The following is a 10095-nucleotide window of genomic DNA, read 5'->3' as shown; positions in this document are numbered from 1 at the left end:
CGCGGGTTCAGAAAGTTCCTGGGCGGAGCCCTAAGGGCGCTGTTGTTCTAGCTGCTTCTAGAAAGGCGTCCGCGGGACGTCGAGGCCAAATTTTGAGCTAACGACGCAGACCTCGTCTCCGCGAGGGTCGCTTGGGTGACGTGAACCACTTAAAATCATACAAGGTTTGTCAGATTAACCACCGCCTCCGCCTGGTCTTGGAAACTAAACTCGCGTGATCACTCTTGCTCCCTTACGGGGAGAGGTCATGATGTGTCGGCGTTACCCAAATGAAATAGTTTGAAAACTTTGTTTAAAACTATGTGCCTGTCAAACAGGTTCGGAGAAAACGGGTACCCCCATGTATCCATCACCAGTTTCAACATTATCAAGTCACAGTCGATCTTGTCGGCTTCTAACCCCCCCCCCCCCATTGTTTTGAAACAAATTTGACTTCGTTTTTTTGTAATTAATTTTGGGAACAGTTTTAAATGTACAAAGTAAATTAAGATAGTACAGAGTTACCACAAAAAACACACCAAGTTTCCCATATTATTAATGTTACACCAGGAGGATATATTGTTACAATTAAGAAACCAATATTGATGCATTATTACTAAAGTTCATAGTTCATGTAGATTTCCTTTGTTTTTATCTATTGTCCTTTTTCTGAGTCAGGGTCCCATTCAAGATACATTACATTACAGCTCCTTAGGCTCCTCTTGGCTGTGGCAGTTATTCGGATTTTCCCTCTTTGGATGGCCTTGGCAGCTTCCCGGAGTCCTGGCCAGGCACCTTGTAGGATGCCTTATTGCTGAAATTTGTCAGATGTTTTTCTCATGGTAAGACTGGAGTTATGGGTTACAGGAAGGAAGACTACAGAGGTTAAGTGTCATATGTATTGCATCATATCAAGTGTGTGTCCTATGAACATGATTTATGACAATGATGTTTTCCATGAATGCCTAGCAAGAGTTTCCATGAACACCTATAAAGTTTCTCCTGTTCCCTCTTTTTCCATACGACACACTTTAGAAGGATGTCATTATTGCAGTCTGCATCTAAGGACGGGGAGTTATACTTCCACTCTGAAGGGCAGATTCCCTACACACATTATGTGGAAATCTTTTGCAGGAAAATTTGCCTCTTCTTTATTTATCAACATACTCAATGATCTGTCTCCATATGTCTCTTATTTTATACTTCGGGTTATAATCCAGGACTGTGTTATTTCCTTGCTTAATTTGTTCCAACTTTCACCATTGGGAGCTCTTTCAGTTGGCTCTTGTTCTGCTTTGACGTACTCCCATCAACGTGGGTTTTTCTATTTCTTGAGCACTTTCTTACTTTCTGAGACAGTGTATGTTTTCATGCACATGCATCTAAATATGTATACTTAAAATCTTACAACTGTTATAAAACATCACTAAAATGTATCTCACCTTTGAAAATAATTTTTATATTTTTAAATCCTTATTCGAGGATATTTTTTTCATTGCTTTTCAGAGATAGTGGATGGGAGAGATAGAAAGAGATAGAAACATCGATGTGAGAGAGGCACATCGATTGGTTGCCTCTGGACTGGGGCCGGGGATCGAGCCTGCAACCAAGATGCATACCCTTGACTGGAATCAAACCAGAGACCCTTCAGTTTTCAGGCCAACGCTCTAATCACTGAGCCAAACTCGCTAGGGCAAAATAATTTCTTAATATCATACAATTAGTATTTAAAATTTTTAGATAGTCTCAAATGATTTTTGATAGATGATATGTTAAAATCAGGCTCCCAACAAGATCCAATATTTGTGTTATGTATTTAAAAAGAAATTTCTCTTTTAATCCTTTTATTTTCTTGTAAATTATATATATATATTGAAGTGACTGCAGTTTTTCTCACATTGGATTTTGCTGATTGCATCCCTTCTGGCAAGAATACTTCACAGGTCATGTTGTGATCCTCTGTTGCAGAGATTTTCAGCCTTTTTCATCTCATGGCACACATAAATCAATTACTAAAATTCTTTGGCACACCAAAAAATATATTTTTTGCTGATATGACAAAAAGTAGGTATACTCTTGATGGCTATTGTGTTTGCTGTTGTAATTTTTTTAATTTGACAATCTAAGGGAAAAGAGGTCAGTGCCCCTGACTATACAGTCAGGCATTACATTTTTAAAAATTTTGCAGCACACCGGTTGAGAAATCGCTGCTCTGTTGCATCACATCATAAGACACTTAATATCTAGCTGTTCTCTTTCAGGAATATTAAAATAGGTCTAGAAGGTTCAAATGTTGTCAGCCCCATCCATCTATCATAAAGTTTCCTATCAGCTTTTCATGTTCTGATTCTAGACTCACTGCTGATCATTACCTAGAGCCATTATTTCATCAGGATTTGCAAAATGGTGATAGTCTATCTTCTGCATTTATTACCTGGAAATCTATAAGGAAGAACCTTCCACATCCACTATTTGATTAAAATTCAGGTTGTAACAGGAAAGATAGGATGCTTGATTTTTTGTTTTCAGAATGTGATGATTCCTTGGCATCCTTCAAAGGTGACCAGTGATGTTTTTAAAAATCAGCACACACATTGATTTTTTTTTTATTGATTTGAGAGAGAGAGAGAGAGAGAAAGAGAGAGAGAGGGAGATTGGTTGTTTCACACTTAAATTATGCATTCATTGGTTGATTCTTGTATGTGCCCTGACCAGGGATCAAACCCAAAACCTTGGCATAGCCAGATGATGCTCTAACCAACTGAGCTACCCAGATGTGTCTCAATCAATTGCTGTTGTTACTTTTGAATGCTAAAATTGCTCTATCTTTGGTCTGTGGAAGCACCTTTAAATTGCCTCCTGAGTTATTTGACCCAACTCCTATTATCTTTGCTTTCTTCTTTGTTTTCTGGTACAACCAACATGATCTAGGCTTTCTTATAGATATCTTGCCCCAGATTTAGAATCAGCCTTTGCTCTCCAATTGGAGCCCAGGTGACTTTTCCTGGGAAATTATATTCAGAGATGATAGTCTGGAGAATGGGAGTGTGCATTGCATTGATCATTGTTGTTGCCCTTTTCAGTGTACAGACTTTTTAATGACAGAAAAAAAAATTGCCCCAATGAGTTCATATGGATATTTCTAAATTTAAATTTAGAATTGTGGGGTTTTTACTTAATTTGATTTTATATTTGTATTTTGTTTCTCCAGTACTGAAAATCTTGGTTCCTGGAAGACATAATTACATGCTTTATACAAATATATATTTCAGAAATAAAAATACAGATATTATTGCTGACAATATGAGTACTATAAAAAGATTAAAGTTTCTTTGTTTTCCCCCTCTTGGAATAATATATCTCACTAGAAATATTTGGTCAATTTATTGTTTTAAAGTCAAATCATTTCTTTACTGTCACAGACACTTTAACTACAAAAGTGTTTTAATGCATTATCTTCATTTCAGTAGAGAAGAGCCATTTCCTGTTTAAGGGAAAGAGGAAGAGAGTTACACAAGTTTTTTTAAAAAGTGATTTCTTTGTTTTCTCTCTCTCCGTCCCTCTCTTTTGCCAGCAGTTAGTAACAGAGCTTAAGGGAACAGTGGTAAGTTTTGATACTGAACTCAAGGGGTTCACTGCTTGGTATAGGCTATTCAAAATATGAGACAACTGTCACAAGGTAGTTTTATTTACTTGCAGCAAGTAGAGGAGTCTGGGGATTCACATTCAGAGCTCTGCCTCCCCAAAGGGAGGCTTAGCCATTGCTTATATACAGTTTCGTCAGCTACATACTGACTTCTTTGCAGTTACCTACTTTCATCCAGATGAGCTTCTGTCCGCTCATCCTGTTTACACACCTGCATCTACAAAATGCTGTGCTACATTGTAACACTTAGTAAGAAATAACATTTCGAACTGCCCAGACCTTTAGACCTTTGTCCTATATAACAGTTTTGCTTTACAAAAACACTTGCATTTACCACTGTCAGAATTAACTATGTTCACTCACCAGTGGTGTGTAAGAAACCCCAAACCAAACAAACAACAAAAAACATTACTTCACTGGACACAGTAGGTTTGCAAAATCTCCAGCCTGGAACTGCTCCCCTGACTTCTTCAACCCCAACTGAGCCACTCTCTTCAATGCATCCCACCTCCCACCCCCAGTGCACGTTTTGTTGCTAATTACTGAGCAGCTCCCGCGTGTCACAACCCACGCTGCTTGCTGGGCCACGGAGGCCCGAGAGGACGTGCCCTGCGCGCCAGCAGCTCTCAGCCGGGAGCCAGGTTCCAACGCACCCGCAGTTTGTTATCAAACAATGGCAGAAGGTGCCACTCGTGGAAGGAACGCGGCGTCAGGGAAACCCCGCGGGCTCTCCCAGGAATGACTGTCGGAGGGGCAGGTAGGCTGCTCCCGCTGGCTCCGCCCACGTCAGGTGCAAGGTTTGCGCATCCGAGCCGGGAAGTCGTCATTTCGAAATCTCTTTTATTGCTTTATGCCCCTGACTAATAGAGGAAGGGCCAAAGGATGAGGAGGATTCTATCCAATGAGCGCGGCCCACAGAAAGAAGTAATTCCCGTGGGGCCGCAGGGGCGTAAGAGGTAGGACAGGACTCGCCACCGCAGAGCCTGCTTCGCCGGGGCGTGGGCGCCGCGAGAGCCGGGGGGCCGCTCTGGGGCTGGCGGCCGCGCCGCCCCGGCCCCGCCCACTGCAGGCAGGTTACATTGGCCCAAGGTGAGTCGCGTCACACCGACGCGCCGCGCCGATTGGCTCTTCCCGGGAGCCCCGCCCCCTCAGCTGTATCCGCGCCGGCTTCAGCATCGCCGCCATCTTTGTTGATGTGTCAGCTCCGCGGGGGTTAGGGGGAGCCGGGGCGCCGAGAGCGCGGCGTCGGCCTCGTTTTCCACCCTTGCCCCTCGCGTCTCCTGATCTGCCGCACCCCGCTATGGAGAAGCTGGTCCCTAAGACGGTGCTCCCGCGGCCTCGGTAGGGGTGCAGACGGAGGCTCGGAGAAGTGGGGTGAGTGCCCGAGGGGCGCCCGGGGCGGACCGGGGAGTCGCGGTGGCGGCGCGGCGGGGCTGCCCCCTCGCTCGCCGTCCTGCCAGTCCAGGGTGGGCTCCCGTCTGATAGGCCGATGGGGACGCTAGGGGACGGAGTTCGTGGTCCCCTGCGGTCCCTCCCTCTGTCCCTCCGTCGGTGCCGGGCTGCCTGCGGAGGACGCGGCTGGAGGGGTTGGCGCGGGTCGCGGGGGCCGCGCCTCCCGAGCGGTGCCCGGGCAGCGGCGGAATTTGGGCCGCTTGCCTGGCCTCCCGAAGGAACTGCGGCTCAGCCCCGCCTGCTTGAGATCTTTTCTAGACTCAGTCGTCGATATCTCCTTTCGTCTGCCCAAGTTCACCGTGTGTGTGTGTGTGTGTGTGTGTGTGTGTGTGTGTGTGTCATGGTTACTGTTGCGGCCACTTTTTACCTTCTTTTAAACACTGCCATCACTGTGATTTTAAGTAACCGAGAGAGACGATTCTTTGCGGTTGTGACTGTGAGAGATCTGGTCTTTGTTTTTATGTTGCCTTACTTCCAAAGACATGTGATAAACCTTGGGTGGAAAGGATGATGTTTCACATTTGTGTCTCTACCAAACGTGTAAAATGGCAAAGCTCCTTCTACAGGCCCCGCAGTCGCAGTCGTGGGGGACGGTGCAGGTGTGGTGGTTGCTCAGCTGGTAGCAGGTTGCTGAGTGCAGCTAATGTTCACGTCGTCATTTTGTTTGGAGGAAAGAGACCTGTGCCTTTGGAGTCAGTAACACTTGTATCAGAAACCGCCCCTTTCACTTGCTAGTCTTCTCACCTGTGGGAATTAGGCAGTATGTAGTAAAAATACGCCCTACCGTCCCAGGCATTTCGGCAGTTTTCTCCGTGCATGTGTCATGTTCCCTTGATGCCCAGCTTTTTTATTTTTTCCAAAATGATAGGTTGGAGGTTTTTCTAAGGAAAATGTGCAGTAAATTAGTGGGACAGTGTTTCAAGAGGTGTGCTGGTAGTCATTAAAAAAAAACAACACACCTCTTTAAGTGTTTAGGTATGCTAGTGGGTGTGGCCTTCCCAACTGCTGCACTAACTAGGCCTTCACATTTGAGGTGTTGACCTTGTGGGAAGGATTAAGGTTCTAAAGACAATGGTAGTGAAACTGAACTCTCAGCTGGTGTATCAAGTTTACTGCTCTCTCTCTGTACAGCTACTTTTCAATTCGTCATTACACAAATAGAAAACAGTGATGATTGGCTTCCTTCTTTTGTTCCCTTCCTTTATGGTCTTTTCATGTTAGTTAAAATTCAGTGAAGGTATTGAGTAATTCACAAATCTTGCAGAGTTCAAAGAACTAAAACTCCTTTTTACATAGTAATAGGCAAGCATGTATAATTACTGAAGAATCTACCTGGAAATGCCCTGCCTGTGTTTATGCACGGATTGTGTTTATATTGATTTTATTTTTAAGACCGTGTCTAATTTAGAATACCTGCATGTAATCTTGAATGTTTTCTTTAAGCAGTGGAGATTCCAGAGTGTCATTGGTATTTCAGAGTCTTACTTATTGCTAACACAGAAGGCATGGTATAGCACAGCAGCCACTCTATAAACCTTTATTCCTTCTCCCATAAACTCAAGAGTTGCTCTTTGATGCTATACAATGACAGCATAGCTGATGATTGCTTAATGTTTATTTTAAAAACGTCTTATTACAGCTACATCCTGACATCGTGGAGTGAAGGTAGAACAGTGCAGCAGTATTCTCACTCTAGGGAGAGATGCTAGGACAAAGCAGCCTTATCTACAGACTTGGAAAAATCATCTTTGCCTTTGAAGAATGACTAGTAATCTGCACTTGTTTTCCAAATTCATCAAACAGTTTCATGTTAAAGAATCCTTAACCTTAAGTTGTTACTTTTCTTTGAATAAAATTTAGATTTTTCTTTTCTCCCTTATCTTTAGCTTTAAATAAGTAAAGCAAATTCTCAAATTTCTTAAAAACATGACGCTGAGCTTACAGTATTGTGAATGTTATATTTAATGTTCAGAGCATCAGTGGGAGCGTAGATAATTGAAATTTACAAATAACCCTCTAGTCATATTATTTCGGATTTGTCCTTTGAATTTTATCTTTGAGAGAGATAAATCTGTTTGGGCTTAGACATAAACAAAAGGGAAAATAATAGGGTGAAAGGGCAATAGATACAAAGTGGAAATCAATCTAGCAAAGTATTGATTGGATTGTAAATGTATTTGTCAATAAGAGACATGAACTGATAAGTCTACAGTAGGGATGATTATGTAGTAAGTGCTAATGAATAATTTGATTTTTTGGGGTAAACTACATCATATCAAATTAACCAAGCCCAGGCCAAAGGTGGTTTCAAATAAGGCAGACTTACTACCTTTTTTTTTTTTTTTTTTGTTACATTGTTAGCTTTACTTTTTGAAAACGGAACTGTAGGTCAAATTTTTTTCCTCCTTTTGGTTTTCAGATTTTGGAGGAAAATAATTAGTGGCAACTTCTTCATGTTTTCTTACTCATTAAAATTCAAATTGTGAGCTCTATCTATACAGGTAGCTTCAAAATAAGATTTCTATATTAATAACTTTCTGCTTTATGTGTTAGAGATATATAAAATTGCATGGATCTAAGATACCAAACTGATAATATGATATATAATTTGATAATGTGATACATGATGTGGCCACTTACCCTCTTTTTCTTGGAATCTTGATGGACCCATAATTTCTGTTTCTCTTGTTGTTCTGTCACGGGATTTGGTGCTATGTTGCGTGGGATCCTACTGCGTTGATTGCCTTGAGTCTGTCTTTTTAACATCTTCTTTTTTTGTGATATATAATGCACATACTGAAAAATTTACCCTGCCCTGAGTCTTGGGTGCAAAGATTTACAAACCCCTACAGGGATAATTGACCTTGGCCTCGTATAACATACATTTTAAACTGGTGGACCAAAGGCAACTTTTAAAATCTAGTGATTATATTTCGTGTAAAGGAAACTCAATATATTAAAGTTAAATTTTACCCCAAAGCTTAATTAGAATGTGACTGCTTTACAGAATATTTCTTCCTTTTGGTCATACTAATCTAAAATTCTTTGAAGTAGCCAGCTCAGTTTTTAATCTTTTAAAAGTAGAATTCGATTTGCATAAATTCACCTTCTATGAACTTCAGTGTCAAATATTGTTTCATCATGTGAAACAAGGTTTTTATGTTTTTTATAGAGATTATCTTCTGTTGTATTATTCTATTTTTAAAAACTGTATCCAGGAAAGTATTTGTATTTTAAAGTTAATACTATTAAAAATCATTTACTTGGGGGTTGTGATCAGATTATGTGGGGCTGTGGATGCTTTTTGATTTAATTTATTGCTTCTGACTTTAATTTCAATACTAGAACCTTGTTGGAACTGTTCATAAAGATAAGTTATTCATTTGATTATGTTGCTTTCAAAGATTATTTGGTAACTATGTAAAAACCCTTTTAATGTACTTTTCTTTCAAAGGATGGTAAACCATTATATTGAACAGGAATGCTTTTACAGACTTTACTTAATGAAAATTGTTTGAAAAGTGTGCAGCTGGTTTTATTTGAGACTCAAATGGTACAGTTTGTAAATAATATTTATGCTGAACTGTATTTATAACTAATGTTATTTACAGTTGGAAATAATATTTATGCTGAACTGAGTCAGGTTTTTCTGTTGGACTTAAAAAACACTCATGCAGATAGCACTGATTTTCAAATTAAAATAATGTAAACACATAGTAAAAAATTTAACAGAGCGCTTCTATGTATTGGTCCACTGTAAGCACCGTAAAAGAAGACTTTTATTTATTGCTATGCTCCTAAAGCATAGAGCAGTGCCTGCACAAAATACACGCTCAAAACATATTTCAGGAATGGATTACTATCTAGTTTGGAAATGTATTTCTGACTTAGTACTTTTGTATGAATCCTGTTACCAAAATCTATAGATTGGATTCATTTGTATTTGCAGTTTATTGAATAAGCTTAAGTTTTTTGTTGTTTATACTGCTTATTTACCTGGAAAACAAAGCTGTTAAAGACAGTGTTTTCATTTATATGCCTCTCATATGGGAATAATTTTGTAGAATTGTGAATTCTTTCATTAAAGAATAAAATCTGCCCTGGCCGGTTTGGCTCAGTGGTTGGAGTGTCAGTCAGCTTACCCAAGGGTCATGGGTTCGATTTCCATTCAAGGGTACATGCCCGGGTTGCAGGTTAGGTCCAGCCCAGCCCCAATGGGGCCTGTGCTGGAATTGGCTAGTCGGGTGTGTGTGTGTGCGTGTGTCTGTCTGTCTGTCTCACTCTCACTCTCACTCATCAGTGTTCCTCCCTCCTCCTCCTCTCTCTAAAAATCAGTGGAAAAAATATCCTCTGGTGAGGATTAAAAAAAAATAACATCCAAGGTGGATAATGGTTTGCTTGAGGCAAATAAAAAATGTTTCTTGACCAGTTGCCTACAGCTGATGAGCTCCAGTAAGAGCGAAACCAGTTCTCACTCCACTGAAACAGTTTAGAAGTGTGAATTGGTCCTGTAGTATTGTGTCAGAAACAAACTACTCTGGGGGGAAAAGTGCTGAATTAAGAGGATTTTGTGACTGTGCTGTTTTAAATACTACAGTATTTTTCCCTAATTAGTTATTGTTGCTAAAAGTCAAATAATCTATGTTATTTTTTACCTCCATAAAGCAAAAGAGACTGTAAACCTGTGATTGTAATCGCTTGTTTACAATCGATTGTTCCTTTAATTTACACAAGCTCTTATGAAAGCCGTCTTGGAGACAGGTGGCCAGTTTCCTTCCTCCCCCTAATCTGCTCTAGATTATTCCATCCTCAGTGGCTTTGGTGGTGCCCCCCACCCCCAACTCCCGAAAAAACTTGGACAGCAACCAAGTTGGTCTATGTCAGCGTTGCCAACTGGAGGCCCACAGGAGGACTCAGCTGTTCCCCTGATTAATCATGGACATAATCAAGCTCCTCGAGGTTCCAGCTCCCCCCCCCCGCCCCCCACTGTTCTTACATAGTTATTTAAAACGTTGGTG

At 41.0% G+C, this 10095-nt stretch overlaps 1 protein-coding gene across 1 annotated transcript in view; it reads left to right on the top strand.

Moving 5' to 3' along the window:
• The first annotated feature begins 4817 nt into the window (after positions 1-4817).
• CCDC186 (coiled-coil domain containing 186) overlaps positions 4818-10095 on the top strand; it is a 33336-nt gene continuing 28058 nt past the window's right edge. Inside the window, exon 1 of the mRNA XM_016212174.2 lies at positions 4818-4999. The gene's annotated coding sequence lies outside the window, so the exon portion shown is untranslated. The remainder of the gene's footprint in view (positions 5000-10095) is intronic.

This window comes from Miniopterus natalensis, chromosome 14 (assembly GCF_054644295.1).
Source record: "Miniopterus natalensis isolate mMinNat1 chromosome 14, mMinNat1.hap1, whole genome shotgun sequence".
NCBI lineage: Eukaryota > Metazoa > Chordata > Mammalia > Chiroptera > Miniopteridae > Miniopterus > Miniopterus natalensis.
The sequence above is the reverse complement of the archived record's forward strand: the minus strand, read 5'-3'. Positions and strand labels throughout refer to the sequence as shown.